Here is an 18142-nt window from a genome sequence, read left to right on the forward strand (position 1 = left end):
TTTATCAATAAATGAATAAAATTTTCTTCAAACAACTCATGTATATTTAATTTCACGGGAACCCATCCTTCACAAAAAATATTGATAGATATAGCCCTTGTTATAGACTCTAGTCCGAATTCCGGTAAGTAACATAAAATAATGTCAGGAGCAAGTAATAATGTACCTTTGTACTATTTAGCATGTCATTGGTCGGTAAGAAGAGCAAATTCGATTTAAATCTATTAAATACATTCTAGCGTGTCTCAGTCCTTTGCCCACAAAAGCGGCTATAACTTTTTTTTTTCTTTTGAGTATGGAGAAGCAACTATCTGGAAGTATTTTACATAAAAAATTTACTCAGTATAGCCTGGTTTGTAGATGCAGTTAAAGAAAATACATGAAAAGGCACGATTTTTTTAAATTAAAAAAAATGTAAATATTTCAAAAACGGTGACACTTTTACCTGAAATTTTTTTGTTTTATCAGGGAGCTCACCCCTCCCACCTACCCTCCCCTAAAGTTTGGCACGTTACTTCTGGGACACCCTGTATAGATGTGACATACTCAAAAGCTACCTAAAATTGTAGATGATGTGTAATAGTCCAAGATCCAAGTGCCAGACCTAACTCATTTTCGAGGGCGGCTCTTTTATGGGTAACAGGTAGGAAAGGTGCTTAAAAATGTTACTTATCTATGTTAAATTCGAAGTGCTGGTTTTTAGATACATACATGCATATGTATGTTTCACAGAATATTGTTAAAAATCAATATTCAATATTGCAGATACTTTCCTTCGACGCTAACTTCCGCCTGATGCTTTAAAGTTTGCAAAAAATTTACGAAAACTCTTTTATATTCTAAGTCCCAAATTATATATATAATATTTAGGGGACTATTTTAATACCTTTTGTAAACAACACAATTAAAGTTTATTTTTTTATGAAATTTGAGCATTAAATAATGACTCTCATACACCACGTATCCAAACGTTTCATCAAACTTAATATGAAAACAACTAAAAAAGTCTAAGTTCGGGTGAAGCCAGACGTATGTATTAAATATAGTTTTTTGCACCATTCCGAAAACTACAGGTTCATGGTAAGCAAGAGGGGTTTACCCCTATTTCAAACACCTTCGATAGTATGTTCAGTTAGACTTAATGAGATAAAGTTATATAGTTATAAGTGGGCGTTACCATGGAAATTTTCCAAAACTTTGAGTCAATTATCGTCCTAAAATTTCAAAATTTCGAAGTTTCAGCAATGCTGAAATATGAAAAGTGGGCGTAATTTTCTTTCGATTTCAAAAGTTTCAAAGTCTTGCTTTTATGTGTCAAGTACAATAATTATACCGAGCTTGGTACAAATTGATGCAACGGTTATCGAAATACTTGTATGTATGTGGTCATAAGCGGTCGCGTTTTCCAAAAATTTCTTATAAACTTATTTCATATTAAAGATTTGTTGCAAATGTCAATTTTGAATAAATTCTCTTCAGTAGTTATTGATTTATCGAAATTTACCGTTATATGGGATGTGGATAAGCTGCAGTAGTTACTAAAATATCGCAGTTTATTTCTAAAAACTACCGTTATATCAGGGGTAGGCGTGGTGGAAAGATATTTGTTGAAATTTGGAAGACGAAAATGAAGATAACGACTGAAAAATTTATTTGAATTTAACAAAGAAAAGGAAAAGTTTGATAAATATTTTTTTTATTTATATTTTTTATTCTTTGGTAATTACTACCAATTTGGTTGCCGTACTAGTGCTCATTTTTCGACGTTTGGTTTTTTCCACTCAAATATACATATAATCTAACCAAGTCTGAAGTCATTTCAGTTTGAAATAGGTGTAATTAATATACAAAATTTTTGAGTTTTTTCTCAAAACTGAAAATTTTTTTTGAGTGGTATATTTGGGCCATTTCCATACAAAAATCAACGGGTTTGGCCGTTTTCGGTCATTTTTGGGTATTTATATCGATTATAACGTTGGTCCGATGTTTGTAAGTACCAGAAGAAGAAGAGATAGACCCACGAAAATGTATACTTGAATGATCACAACGTCGAGCTGAGCCGATTTAGCAATGTCCGTCTGCCTGTCAGTTTGTGCGCAACCAAGTACCTCAGTTTCAGAGATATCTGCCTGAAGTTTGGCAAACGGGTGTAATTTTATAATGTCTTAATCATTTGTCGGAAACAGAAAAATCAGAGCACTATAACTACGGTGACCATAATATTTATGGGAGCCGAATAAGGGTCAAAATTAATTTTGCTAATTTTTACACAAAGTATAACAGATCTTTAAACCCTTATTCAATAATCCTATATGCATTTACCTTAAAACAGTATACTTACAGTAACATAACAAACTTGAAGGATACTTTCCTCGAGATTTTTACCCCGCAAAATTGGTTACAAAAAATTCGTTAAATTTTAGTATAACAAACTACAAGTGCCAGCGACCGCTGTGGTGCAGTGGTTATCATTGCGCGCTACCATTCCGCAGGCCGTGGCCAAGCCCGGTTTTCGTTCACTTAAAAAAAAAAAATAAGAAACAAAAAATCAAAAAACGGTCGCCGCTCGGCCGGTAACGGCAAATCTCAGAATGTATTTCTGCTATGAAAAACAGGTTCTCATAAAAGGAACAGTTCAGCGCCTTCGTCTTGATCTGCAGGTTGTATCGGAGACGCAGCCGCTAGATTTAGACGTAGAATACGTGGTATGGTTAAGAGTACATCCAAGTCAAAAACGAAAGCACACACTAAGAAAAAATATCGATAACAAAACCGATAAAATATCGATAGCAAAATCGATATCAAAATCGATAAAAACATCGATAACAAAATCGGTAATAATATCGATAGCAAAATCGATAGAAAAATCCATAACAAAATCGATAACAAAATATATTACAAAATCTATAAAAAAATCTATAACTTAATCGATTAAAAATATCTATAAGATCGATAAAAAATATCGTTTATTATATCGATAAGTTCCGAAAATATCGATAGCAAAATCAATATCCATATCGGTACAAAAAAAAAACGATATTTGTAGAATATTTTTTTTTTAATTGCATAAATTTTTAAGGCAGTGTCACTCGATTGGCACATTTGTACAGATTTGTAAATTTTTATATTAGGCTATTGCAAGAATGATAGAATACAAGATTGCGCCAATCGAGCTGAGAGCAACTGGCCGTGACGGCAAAATATACCAGAATGAGAGAGCAAGACGAACTCGACAAGAAAAAGAAGAAGCATCGAACAAAAGGCAGTATTGCCAAGTTTTGAATTTGAAAAAACACCAAAATTTTTATTGGTGTATTTTATGGACTTTATATGAATACATAATTTTATTGTAAGGATGCCGATTCAAATTAATAAAAAACAATGTTTCTTGCACAACGGTCGATTTCTTCTGGCATGATTGATGGTGCTGCACATATTTCGTTGTCGCTTATGATTGTCCCTGTGCCATGATTTTGTTAAAATTTTTGTAAAATTGCTTAGCACACTTACGATTGCTATAAATTTTGCTTCCATTTTTTTAAGATTTTCTAATTTTTAGTCTTCAAACTAAAAACAAAAGCACCAAAAACGCACCAAGCACAAAACTCAAAAATTTTCGCGTTTTGAATACCCACTAAATTTGGTGCGAAAAGCATGAAGTTGGCAACAGTGAATGTAAACAAAAGTATATTATGACGTCAGCGATTGGGTGGATGCTGTCAAATCGACGAAGAGAGGGTTAGCGGTCCGCGAATGGCGCGACCTTTATTTTCTGGATCGTGAGGCTATTGGTAAAAAATGGCAAATTTTTTTTTTGTAGTCAAAAGATTGGTACAATACAGTGATGTTCTATTGAAAAATTTCAATAATTAATTTTCGTGATTGGGATAGTGAAAAATATTTTGGGTGTTCAAGCAATTGGGATACGATCTGCACCGAAATTCGGCAAATACCCAATCGTGTGACACCGCCTTTAAACTTGTATTTATACGGATGTTGGTAAAGAACGAACTATAAAAAACTAACCGAAGTTAAATAACAACAAAAATAATATTTTAAAACTTGTAAAATTTTGGTGCGGCTATAATTTTTTCGACTACTGTACATAAGTTGGCTATGATTACTCGGCCGTGCTATCATAGTAGCACAATGCCACTCATATTTGACTTACAAACAAAATACGGGCAGGAATTTCATGATTTCAACCATGTTTTTATGAAAATTTTTATTTTTATCAGTATTTTTCTTTTAATCAAAATATGTTGAAATAAAAGTGAAACTAAAAAAAAAATTTTGCCATTTTTATTTTTTTTTAATGTTTTTTAATTTTAATTATTTGTATATAACAAAAACCATATAAATCCAACTTTCAATCTTTGTGCAACATTAAAAAAAAAAAAAAAACTTTCGTAAAAATTTTGAGCTTTTTAGTTCGTCAGCAAAAATAAAAAATAAAAAATGCCAAAAACCAACGATAAGTCGGAGCTACCTTAAACTTACAGTTTATTATACTAAAATTGAATGGGCTACAAATTTGTATACTCAAAATATTTTTTAGTATGTAATATTTATTTATTTATTCAGTTATGAATATTTCTAGAAAAAAATAGTTAAAAAGCTTGAACATTTTATAGTCGAGGTTTGCAGTAAGCAGTCATGTACGTATTTCTTCTAGAAATCTGCCTGACGCAGAAAAAACTCTTTCACTAGTTGTAGAGTTAGCTGGTATGTTTAAAATTTGTCTTGAAAGGCTTCTAACATGTAGCAATTTTAAAGCTTCGTCACAGCTTTGGTTTCCTGTACTTATTAAATAAATCTGTATTTCCGCATTAATGTGTTAATTTTTGGTTAACAATACACATATGTAGGTGAAAATTACGTGACCGACGGGAACTCTAACTCACGCACGCTCACGTTAGCAAAAATTTCATTCACGCCCGATCACGGAAATTACGTGATTGTTCTCTCAAAACCGCTCACGCTCACGCGTGAAAAAGTGTGTCACAACATGCTACGTATAAAATCACGAGTTTTGCGCATCTCTAGTTTGAAGTAGCAAGGACTTACCATTAATTTATAGCATTTTTTTTTTGTTGACGGTGTTATGCATTTTTTTCATACAAAGTATTTTTTATAGCGAAGCAAATGAGCACGTTTTACTTTATTTTTTCTAAAGATCCTGATTTTGATGAAACTTTGCAGAACTAATTTTCATAGTTTTTGCGAAAAGGCGGAATTTTTGAAACTGGTTCTTGTTGGGAAAAGAGCATTACTTTCTTAAAAAAAATAATAAACGTTAAATAAACAAAAGAAAAATAGACACACCTGGCTAAGATGTCGAGTCCTAATTTATATTAGGTCATTCAGATTAGAAAATAATAACTGTCTACGGAGTAAATTATTATCATATCGTCGCTACCATGTCAAACTATCGAATGTGAAAATCGGCACTTTTCAGGAGAGCAAAGAAACTGTTGTACAAAATGTTGTTGTCGGGTGCGTTCAGTAATGCATCAAGCCAAAGCATCAGCCGCATTTATTTCTAAACTATAATTGATGGAAATGTCCAATATGCGCAACCACGGTTAAATGTCTAATTGGAACTTCTTGCACATTCGATAGTTTGACATGGTAGCGACGATTAGTGTTGCCACAACATTTATCACCAGAAAAATTACCAAATTCAACAAAAAAATACCAAGCTTATTTGATATGCAGAACTGTACATAGATATGTCTGTACATATATCCGAAGACACCAAGCTTTTCATGCAACCAGCGCCCCATTCAGCTATAATTTTTATATCTGCGTGAACGCTAAAAGTCACAACAACAGAAACGCTTGATGAGGATTTCAAACTTAAGTGTGGCCGAAGAGGAAGCTGACGAACTGACAAGGAAAGGTAGAGCCATCCAATACCTTCTGGACATTGTAGATATAGCAATTGCCACTTTCAAGCAGTTTTTTTTAGAAATCACACATTTCGAAGAACTAACTTTCAGGATTACTTACCTGGTATTCCTATAAAAGGCAACGCTTACGGCCCACTTTCTAATGTGGAGGACTGAATCGAAAAAGTTACCAAATTGAAAAATAAGCTACAAAATTTGATAAAAAAAAAATACCAAAGTGGCAACGCTGGCGACGATATGCCAACATCACTTAAAACTGGTTTATGGGCATGCAATTTTAACGCAATTTTAACGAGTTGTTAAGGCGTCGAAATACCGAACACCGAATGCGGGACAAATACATGACATTAAAAGAAATACAGAACATTTGGCGTCCCGTATAAAATAAATAAATTACCAGGACAATTGGCCAAAAAAGAGGACTGCGCTGTATAATACAGGTCGGATAGTCACCGTAACTATACCATATAGCTCCCATACAACTGATTGTTCAGATATTTATTATAACTCCTCCATTTCTGAAGCTAGGACTATAATAAAAGTAATCAATTTTTATTCCAATCAAATTGGTAGCACAATCATTGATTGCTAAACAAATTGATTGCAATATTGCTCCTATCTTTAGTTTCCATACCCACTTTTTTTAAGAATGTGTTCTAATATGTATTTTTATAACAGTAATTTAAAAATTTAAAGTGTAAAATATACACTTTGTGTCACCGCTCAATTGAATTTTGAATTGTACCAAAATATCTAAGCTTTGACTGTTTATTGTTTACAATATTATCTACTTTCACAAAAACAAAGTTACCTTTCCTATAATTTACTGTATTTTCTAAAACAAAGCAATAAAGAAAAAGGCATGTTGACACCTGTAATAAGTTAGTTTTGGCCAAAAAAGTAGGCATTTAGATCATAATGCCCTGTGAAAAAATGCTGGTGGATATTACGCTAATCTAACGTCCAAAAAACAATAACCAACCAAAAAGAAAAATAAATAAATTACACAGGTTTTTGTGTGTCTGTGCTTTTCTTAATTTAATTGCTAAAAATTTCAAATCAGAAATATACAACTAAAGCGCTCTTACATCTATTAAATTTCTTAGTCCATGTGAAGTTAACAGCGTGGCGCTGTTTTAAAAATAACATTTTACAATTAATTTCTGTTCAAGCAAAACTTGGGCTTTAAAAATAATTTACCTACTTAAAATTAAACCTAAATTAAAATAAAATTTAAGACAAAATATTGTTAAAAAACAAATTTATGTATAATAAAAAAAAAAAACTAACTTAATAAATACTTTTCAAAGTAATGACAATTTTAGGTAAATCTTAAAAAAATTAAAGGTGATGTTAGGTAGACAAAATTCTAGATGTAGTTAAATATAGGAAGCAAATTTTTACATCACATTTCCCAAACCTCAACCCTTTCGTCGATGCTACTATAGTCGAAGATATCACATATAAATTTTGGTCCCGATTCGAGACGGGTTAAGGCCTGTCGCACAGAGGGCAAAGTTCGGATTCCTCTATGGAGCCTCAAAAAATTGAGATACATTTTTTTTCACCTATTACCCAAAATCGATACAACTTTAGTCGAAGATATCATACATAGATTTTGGCCCCGATTGGAGTCGGTTAAGGCGTGTCGCACTGTGGTCAAACTTCAGATAACCCTATGAAAACGTCTTAACCGGCTGCAATCGGGACCAAAATTTACATGCGATATCTTCGCCTTTAGTAGTATCGATTTTGGGTGTTAAATGAAAAAAAATTATAAATTTTTTGAGTCTCCATATAGGCTTCTGGCCTTTGACCCCTTTGCACACGCCTTAACGGTCTCCAATGAGGACCAAAATTTATAGTGTGATATCTGTGATCGTGGTATTACCGATTGAAGGGGTGAGACTGAAAAAAAATCGTTCATTTGATTTTAAAGACCACCCTAATCTATATACATCTATATAAAGAAGAACAAAGAATTTTGAGTTTTAGATTTATGGTTTTTTATTTGGATTTGTTGTTTCTTTTTACGTTTGTAAGCATTTTTAGCATGAATCGTTCATTTGCAAATTAGAAGTTAAATCAAATGCATCAAGCAACAATGCGTGTGCGCACTTTACACGCTTTTTTTAAATTTGTTTTTGTTTTTATTTCATTTAAATTTTTTGTTTGTTTTTTTGTTTACTTCTATGTTATCCATTTACAGAGATTTTTTTTATGTACTACTTATGTATAGACTACATACTGTCACTCTTCACATACATATATACTCGTAATTAACCTTGCATGCATTTTCATCTTTTTAACAATCTTGAAATTTTCACAAATTCTCTGTGTTTTTACCTCAATACATACATATGGTATCCATTGTATTTACACACATGTATGTATGTGCGAAATTGGCCATATTCCAAAAATGGTTTCACACAATTCTTACTATGCAGATTTCTTATTAATTTTCGCATTTGCCGTTAAAGTTCTTATTATTTGCTGCCCCAAGCAGTCTCTTCGGTGCACTCTTTCTACAAATTTACTGAATTCCGGTTTCTAATTAGAAGGCGGCTATAGAGACTGACAATACCTAAAGAGAAAGCGTAGCATTATTGCATGTCTAACTATCGACTCCTAACCGCCAAAAAGAGGTAAGCGACATTTTTTCGAAATTTTATTTTTTTTGATGCAAAAATTCTCCTGGAGCATCTAAATGCATTTCTGCATCAAAAATAAAATTGAAAAAAGAAATGTTGCTACCTCTTTTTGGCGGATAGGGCTCGATATGAATGTACATACATTGTATGTCATGTGTAAGGATATCGGAATAGCTCAAATTTCAGTAAAGTACTTAAATTTCGAAATATATAGCTGTATTTAAGTAAAGAATATGCGGCTGAGTAGTTTTTTTTTTTTATAAGCGCTGGGTTCCTTCATTGGCAGTACCACTTCCACCAGGTACTTTTTAAAGAAAGAAATTTTGAGTTAAAGGCCACTACCAATAACTTCTTGCGATGAAGTGATTTTCTATAAAATGCATACTAAAGTTCATTCTTAAGCAAGTAGTAGTCGACCAAGTACTTTCAAATTTGGAAAATAAAAAAGTAATTAAATTACATTTTCACCATTTCACCATTTTGTAATCGCAACTATCTACACGATTGCTCTGAATTTCAAAACCAAATACTGTCACACTGAGGCTTATGATTTCGTTTGGATTTTTTTTGTTTTTGGGACCCTTAGTAAAATACCAAATACAAGCTGAACGCGTTCTTTGAATGCTGTTTCATCTATTGTTTCTAACGAGTATTTTATTCAAGTTTATCGTTTTGGACTGTTTCTTTTGTTTTGTTTATGTGCGAGTGGCACATTCTTCTGGTTAAGAAACCACTCCCAACAAGGAAATGCGAGTCGTATTCATGAAATTGAGAAAATTTTTGTTTTCTGTTGCATTCAAATTCAGACACGCACACAAAGTCAGCTGACAATTGCGCAATATGGTGTTCGTGAAAACACGATAATATTCTGGACAAATTTTAAATTTTGAATCCTTTCCTTTTATGACTCCCCAACATCCTCCTAGCCTGGTACTGTTCGCATGTTCAATGCCCAAAAACGGCGAGTACTTTTCGCTTCCTAGTGTCTGCTTATGACGCCTTGCCTTGAGAAGAAAAGGTATGATCGCAACCAAAATGTGGTTCTCGTAGTTTTGTTCCCAATAACGCTAAAAAACCCAAACCGAAATAAGAACAAAACCTTCCTCCCGAACAAGAACGGAAGTGTGAACAAACCTGTCGAGAATGTTATATAGGCACAAAACACCGGAGAATGTTACCGAAGCAAAAAAAAATGTAAACAATACGTTCGTGAACATTTTGAAGAGAAAAAAGGTCTTCGCAACGTTCTGGCAAAGAACAAAATGGTAACAAAAGTCTAAGAAACTTTTACTCGAATAACAATTTGCGAGCTAAAGTCTCGGGACCATTCTGACAGAGAACGAAACAGGAACAAATGTTCTCTGGAAATGGAAGCGCGAAAACACATTTTCTCATAGGCGCGCATTAGTTTGAAATGCAAATTAAGTCAACGAAAGACTTTATTGCACAAAAAATGAAAAATTGGCCAATTGTTCTCCTGCAGAACTAAACAAAAAACCGGAACATGTTCTCGGTCCCTGATTTCTTATGAGAGCTCTAATATTTTTTCTTCTGTTTTTTAAGTCTGCTATATACCACTTAGTGACGACTGATATAATGGACGCGCATAAATTAAAAGTTTCCTGCAGAACACTAATGTCGAATAATTTCTTTGGCAAAACACCTCAGACGAAGTAATAAGGGCGAGAAGAAAGATTTGACACTGCCTCATTTGAAAATTTTCCCTGAAAATTAAGCGAGAAAACGGTTTTATTACTTCACCTGTTTATTGGGTCATGAGCAAAAACGGAGGCTTCATACTTTCGTTCTTCATACAGAATGAGTCTGAGCAAATAAACAAATGCTCATTGCCTTCAAAGTTTAATTTCACAGCCCAATGAAATGAAATTACTCAGCTAACGTTTTTTTTTCTACCAGCTCGTCACAATATTGTGCACACCTTTAATGAAATATGCATTTTTGAATAATTACAAAGACTTTCTATGTATGTATGAATGTATGCGTAGTGAGTTTGCCATTTTTGTATTTTATTAATTTCAATATCACACCGAAAGCAGCATTAGAGTTGGCGCAAAAAAAGAACATGCGACATTATTGTATATACGCTTGTGCAGCATTAGCCAACTTCAAGAGCAAATCTGCACTCTTTTCATAGATTTTTAGCGATGACACCGTTTTAAACTCGACTTTACCAGTAAAAGAATGACAGTTGCTTGCTTCTATCTACCTTTTGCTACTTTCTACATTCTACAAACTACATTTTCTTATTATACTTCGATTCCACGCATTTTTCGCCTTTCCTTGCTGCTTGCCACGCTGCTTGCGTGGTCAGAAGCCATTCTCCTGCTTGTTCACAATTTTCCAACTACGCTACTTGATCTGCTTATTTGCTGTGTTTTACGCTGCTCCTACTTTAATCCTTATAATCGAATTTTGACTTAATTTAGACTTATTCGCTAGATTTCTTTCATTATTTTTTCCTATTACTACAAATGTTACTTAGTCTAAGTATTTATTCTTACTTTTCTGCAGTTGCATACTACTTTTTTCTTGCTGCTGTCTTTGCCAGTTTTTTCTGCTGCATCTTTTGTTATTCTAAACACTGCATTTTGTGGTTCAAAAAATATTTGTTTTTATATGTTTTATCGGCCACATTTGTGTTTGTGTTTTGTTTCTTTGTTATTGTTTTTTTATTTTTATATTTTTACTTAACATTTTTAATCTGCAAAAGCAGTTATACAATTTGCCCTCTAATTGAACGGCAGAAAAAGCTAAAAATAAACTTTATTTATTTAAATATAACTTTGCTTAAATGTAAAAGGCTAACTCTATTTTTACAAAAACACGGACGCCAAAAATTTGTAAACAAATAAACAAAAGTACCCTCGTAACGATCTATTGAAATATTTAAGCCATTTTCTAATACACTGCACTGAGATTGTAATATAGTATATAAAGCTACAATAATAAATAACAAGAAAAAATAATAATTAAAAAAAAATCAGGTTGGAAAAAATTGCACATTAAAACTTTATACGAAAATTCGCATTTGTATTTGTGATTTTGTCTTCCCTTTATTTTAATTGAAAACGCTGTGCGTTATCGGTGATTTTAAATCAGTCGCCACTGATCATCTTCAGAGCTTTTATTCCGCGCGTGTTTATATAAAATTTATAGAAAGCTTTAAAAAGCTTTGTTCGCGGGCTATTTATGTTATGGCCCTTCTTGTTTATACAGGCGTACACAGGATATACACGATTTTCTCGTACAGTCTATAGCAAGCTCAGCAAAGCTGTGTTCGTCTTTTGTAGAACGCTTTAAAAGACTTTGCTCTTGGTCTTCATTTTGGTCGTGCTTGTTTCATATAGGCGCGCACAAGGTATAACCTCTTTCTGGTAAAATCCATTGAAGGCTTAAAAAAGCTCTGCGCACGCGCTAGGTTCATTCGTTTCCACGATCATGTCTCTGAGAGTATACCAATAACGAGCAGAGTGTAGCCTTGCTTTTACTCTGCACGCGACTATACAAAATGTATAGAAAGCTTAAAAGAACTTTGCCCGCGGGCAAGGCGGTGCCCTTCACCGCTCTGTATAAAACAGCGATGAGCAGGGAGAGCTTTTACTCTTAACCTCTTTCTGGTAAAATCCATTGAAGGCTTAAAAAAGCTCTGCACACGCGTTAGGTTCATTCGTTTCCACGATCATGTCTCTGAGAGTATACCAATGACGAGCAGAGTGTAGCCTTGCTTTTACTCTGTATCAGCGATGGGCAGAGAGAGCTTTTACTCTGCATGCGCCTACACAAAATGTATAGGAAATTTAAAAGAGATTTGCCGCGAGCAAGACAGTGCCCATCAGTGGTATAAAAACTTAAAAAAGCTTTCTAGCGGCTAATTCATAAAAGTGTGTTGGCAGCCGAAATTGGCAGTAAACGAACACCGGGTTTATGCTTTTGCTTTATAGATTGCGGCTACATAAATACGTATGTACCTACATAAATATGTATTAGCTACATAATTCCTAAGTAAACGCTTGGAGTTCAACTCACTTCTTTCAAGAAAAGCAGTGTAAACCAAAGGCATCTTTCCGAACTAAGATTAGATCGAAATTGGCCCCTTATAACTATGCATCCAAGCTTTTTTCAACTATTTGATAAAATTTCCTCTTTAATACACATACATACATATGTATGTACATATATAGCAGCGGCGTGAACAGGGAAAAGCCGCTCGTCACTAACGGAACTAATTCCGCGCGAGAAGCTTTCTGAAGCTTTCTATAGATTACCAGCGATGGGCAGATAGAGGTTTTACTCCGAGCGCGCTTTTACAAAATACATTGAAAGCTTAAAAGAACTTTGCCCGCGGTCAAGCGATGCCCACCACCTACGTATAGTAAAAGCTCTGTCTGACTGTCACTGGTATGTGGGCACACAGGCTAGATGCTCTCACTGGCCAGTACTCGGCTAGAGAGTTAGTCTCATTTTGTAGAATAGTTGAACGTTGGTTAGTAATCAAAGTTCTTTCAATAATAACCAAAGTTCTTGAACCTTGAAAACGGGTTCTCAGTCTACGTTGCGTATGACTGTTTTGAATCAGCTAGAAATATTTTTCACCGTTATGACAATATAGCTCGTTATGACATATTGGAAATCCGCTGATTGCATATACATACATAAATATACATATTACATACATTTTCTAGGTATGCCATACTCCATTAAATAGACCGAAGAAAAAGGAAATACATATACATATATATGTAAATAAAATGTTCTTTTGAGGCATAAGGCTTTGAAAAAGTTTAACCTATTTGAAAATTATACAAAATGGAAAATATTGTGTATGCATTTATGATCCTTAAAGTCTTTATGCTTTGATGTATGTATGTATATGTATATAATTTGTAAATAACTTTGTAATATATTAAGACATACATATTTGGTAATATACAATATTAAAAAATATCTGTTATACAAAAAATGTTTATGTATGTATATTAATTTTATATAGTGGTTATTTTGAATACTATATATGTAGAAGGAAGACATTTGCCGCACTGCTAGTGCATTTAAAGGATCATAAAGCGACTATTTGTTTTGTTTTTCTTTAACGATTTCGTTAATCAAATGACAAGTGCATTGTGGAATGTTGTGTTTGGCCTTATGCACAGAAGTTAAAAAAAAATCATACATATACGCATGCAGGTAGGGAGCTTAAAAAAGTCGAAGAAAATATAAATACGTATAGTTAAATCAAAGTTGAACACCTCAGAGGCTCGCATTCCAAGCTTTTTAAGGTTTCTAGGCATTAATACCAATAAAACAGAGTTTAAAAACGGCAACTTTTGTTGTTTTGCTGTTGTTTGTTTCGTTTACACGAAGCAAAAGTTCCTGTACCCAATCGCCGTTAAAAGCTAATTTACTAAGGTAAACGAGAAAAAACATCGCGTAGACGGAGCACGGACGACCACCCTTTCCTCATTGCCTTTTATCCTACATGTTATGAGTTGCCGCGTGTAAACAGCGCATAGACATATAGTCACAAAACGTAGCCAAAGTTGTTTTAAAGCTGTCTGTGATCTTCGCTGGCAAGCATAGAGTAAAAGCTCTCTCCAGCCAACACTGATTGTTTAGCTTTAAAATATTCAAGGCCATAATATGTATTCAAAATATGAACAAAAGTAGTAATACGAAAAAGAACAACAAAAACAATCAAAACATATGTATGAACAGAAAGTTGAGCTTACACAAAACAAGTAATTAAAAAAACATAATTTAAGACGAACTTGTATTAGTGATTATTAAAAAAGGACCCCGCATCAGCTAAAGGCAAAATTTTTTGTGGAGCGCCACCTATCTGACAATATTTCTGTGAAGTTATTCCCTTTCAGGTAAGTCATATGTATACATTTTAAATATGTATTTGAATATGGGACCCTAAATAATTAATCAAAAAATAATGAAATTTGTTGAGAATTTGCTTCGGCATTAGTTCAAGTTGCTTCAAGATTACGCTAAAGTTTATTTCTGGATGAAGTATTTAAGTATTCTTCTGCTTTTACTTTTGAAGCTCGCCTTTCTTTCCTGGGAATAAATTTAATGAAAATTATTTGTGAGTCATCGGAGAAAATATTGAGGCTATTGCTCGCGTTGTATTGATCAATTAGAACTCTATCAATTGCATTTTTGCTATAAGTTTCGAAACCGCTTGCTCAAATACTGCCCTCAAAAATTAAATTGATTCGATGCCTATGCCGCCACTCATCTATGAAATTGTCTTCAAAAGCGAATTGAAATACTTATATGCGGTATCGCCAATTTCATGTGAATAAATTGTTCCCATAATTTAACGCGCAAAACAAAAACAAATTGGGAAAAATTGTTTTTGTTTTGCTTTATAATTTTTGTGAATATATGTTCATGTGAAATTCGCGATAGGGCCGATTACAAAGTGCTCACTGTCTTTGGAGAAAAATGTGCTGATTTTTTAGAAGCTCGACTTCCTACTCATTTTTCCTGAACAATTTCGAATATCATTGAAATAATCGTGCTCACTTCAAAGTATCTGTATTTTTTGGTCCATATTTATTTTATTAACATTAGGTTTGATCAAGAAAACAGCATAGAAGTTCCAAACCAGAATCTTCCATCGCCTGTTTTTAGTAATAGAATTTCGACGAGAATATTTTTTGTCTGAAACTGAAAATAATTTGTGATACCTTATGCCTTAAACGACCGCCATGATTTTCTTATCCCTGTGTGTCGCATGAAGAAAAGCAAAATGTGATTAATTGTCAATCAAATGAACCGAATGCGAAATTATTGCAGGGCAGACGAATTTTAGTCTTCAAAGTTTTAAGCTAAGATCCCATTATCGAAGCAATGTGCCGATTTTTGGCGCATTTCATATACCATTAGTGTGTATCTGGGTCGAAATTGTGCTGAGTGTAAACAACCAAAACTAATATTGCTGTAGCGAAATTATAAAAAATGCGGCTCATGCCCCGAGCAAAGTCGAAAATTTGTTTATTGTTATTATTAATGAACCACGATACTGTGTTTGTATAGTTTGGCCGATATGCACCGAAAAATATTGTAACAAATGCGATGATAATGGGGGGGACCACTCAAAAAATAGTTATACAAAATTTTTTAATATGTATCAATCAAGCACGATGAAAATCGGTACATATTGTGCTATTTGCGCCGATAGTGGGATCCTACCTTTACATTTTAATTTAATTGGAAATTAAACAAACTAATATGTATTTAAGTTCCAGTTTTCACAAATTTTCTAGTGCTGGGCAGTATATATTGAGTTGTTTTGAAGATCGGGTACTTGGTTATCGACTCTTGAGAATCATTTTTTAGTATCGGATATTTTAAACAGATGCTTTTAAACTAATGGATTAAAAATTATTCGGATTTAAAAAAAAAATATTAAGAGGACAAAGCTGACACTCGATTTAAATAGCTTGTCCATCTACTTTTTAAGTAGTTAATACACGCGTGAAGTATCTAGTGTTAGTGTTTTTTTTTTGCATTAGACATCATACATCTAAGCATTTTTGAATTTGAATAACCTTGGCTACCAATATCGTTCAAATATTTAGCACTGAGTACTTTTGAGTATCTCTTCGGAATCGATATGGAGAACTTTTAAGTGCCTAGTACTTCGATATGTTTTGAGTACTCAGTATAGATACTTTTATGAATCGGTTACCGACATTATTTCTGAAAATCGTATACTTGTAACTTTCGGTATCGATACTGCCAAAGACAATATAATATTTTCATACTCTTCCGGCTGTGCGTGATTCCTTAATCTTATCGGATCGCGATAAGAAAACATTTCCGCTCGATGATTTGAAAAATATAAACAAAACATTAAAGGTGGGGTTGCCTGCTGTAAGGAATTCTTCGATTACCCACATAAAAAAATTCCACGAATCTTAAATGAGGAAGTATGCTTGCACTATTATCATTTACAACAAATACCTTTAATGTGCAACAAATTAAGATATAAATAAAAAATAAACAACGGGTAAAAGGAAAAGCCTCAGTGTTTCGTATGTCCTATGATCCCTTTCGTCTGCACGTGTGTATGTATTTGACACTTTTAATTGCTGCTCAGCATACCTTTCACTTAATTTTTTGTAGATATTTTATTATATTTTTATTTGAAAATAAAATCACAAATACAAACAGTAATTAACAACACAAAAGCATACATATAAATATGTACTTTCATATTAAGATTTATTTTAATTCAATTAAAAATTACAACAAATACTTTTAAGCAAAAAAAAAATGGAAAATAAAAGTTCAACTAATTTGCTAAAAATATTGACACCAATTTTTCCAGATGTTTCTGTTTTATTTTCTGCAATTTCCTTTTGTGTGCACTTTCAATGCTGCAACTATTGTAGTTTCTATGTTGTTGTTGTGGCATTACGCAACTATTTCGTAGGCGTTTTTCTTTTATTGTTTTTGCTACAATTCTCAATGTAAATAATAACTCATCATTTCAATTAACGCATCTCGCTTTCGCTGTACATACATATTCACTTAATATGATAAGTGTGTGTAGGTGTGTTTGTTGGTGTGACTGATTGTGTTTTTAGTGTGTTTACTTGTTGTTGCTTGATTTTCTTTTTCATTTCAGTTTTGTCCTTAATACTATAAGTATTTAAATTTTTTTCTATTTTCTTGGTTTCAACTTTCATATAAAACTACTTTCTTCTTTATTTTTTATTTAATTTACTTAAGTTTTACTGCTCGCTTTATAGCTTTTGCTGGGTTTTCTTACTTGTTCACTACATTTTTTTGTTTTTTATTTTATTTTTATTTTATTTCGCCAGTTGTTGTGTTTTTTTTTTCTGTTTTTCAAATACTCTATTTTCGCTTCTTTTTCTTTTAATTATTTTATTACTAATTTCCTTCTTGTTTTAAAAAACTACTTTTCTTGTAAATACGTTTTTCTGTTTTCAATGCGTTACATTGTGTATCTATGTTGGGTTCTTATTCCTTGTTAAACTAGTATTTTGTTTCTTCTAAACACGCTTTCACCTGCACAAAAACTTCAAAATAGCTAAGGTGTGTTTTTTTTTTTGTTTTAAGAAAAAATGGATAAATTTTAAAATTGTTTACGGTTGGTTTATATTTGCTAAATAAAAAAAAAAAACTGGGTTAAAAATTTTACTAAACAGCTTTGCCATCAGTTCTTTTCATATCCACGCCAGTGATAAAACATAAAACAAAAAACAAACATTTTTAACTACTTTTTTATTGCTCGTTGGAAGAAAGTTGCTTTGCTTTTTCTGTACAGTTCCTAAGAAAAAAAATTTAATTAGATAAAAATGTTTATTATTATTTAAACAATTTTATTTTATTCTTTAATATCATTAAATTTTAAATTATTTTATGTAAATTTATTCTTTTTTCGTATTTAATTTGTCTCATTTTATGATATTTTTATTTTATTTAACTTTTTATTTTATTTTATTTTGTTTTATTATATTTTATTTTATTTTATTTTATTTTATTTTATTCTATTCTATTTTATTTTATTTTATTTTA

At 32.6% G+C, this 18142-nt stretch overlaps 1 long non-coding RNA gene across 1 annotated transcript; it reads right to left on the minus strand.

Moving 5' to 3' along the window:
- Positions 1-7894: 7894 nt before the first annotated feature.
- Positions 7895-17970, minus strand: LOC118746065. The gene is made up of 2 exons (XR_004993767.1): positions 12193-17970; positions 7895-11949 (listed from the first exon to the last, which is right to left on the minus strand). It is a non-coding gene; the product is annotated as an uncharacterized LOC118746065 (long non-coding RNA).
- Between the last annotated feature and the right edge of the window lie 172 nt (positions 17971-18142).

This window comes from Rhagoletis pomonella, unplaced genomic scaffold (genome assembly GCF_013731165.1).
Source record: "Rhagoletis pomonella isolate Grant_MI unplaced genomic scaffold, Rhpom_1.0 Rhpom_scaffold_00010, whole genome shotgun sequence".
NCBI lineage: Eukaryota > Metazoa > Arthropoda > Insecta > Diptera > Tephritidae > Rhagoletis > Rhagoletis pomonella.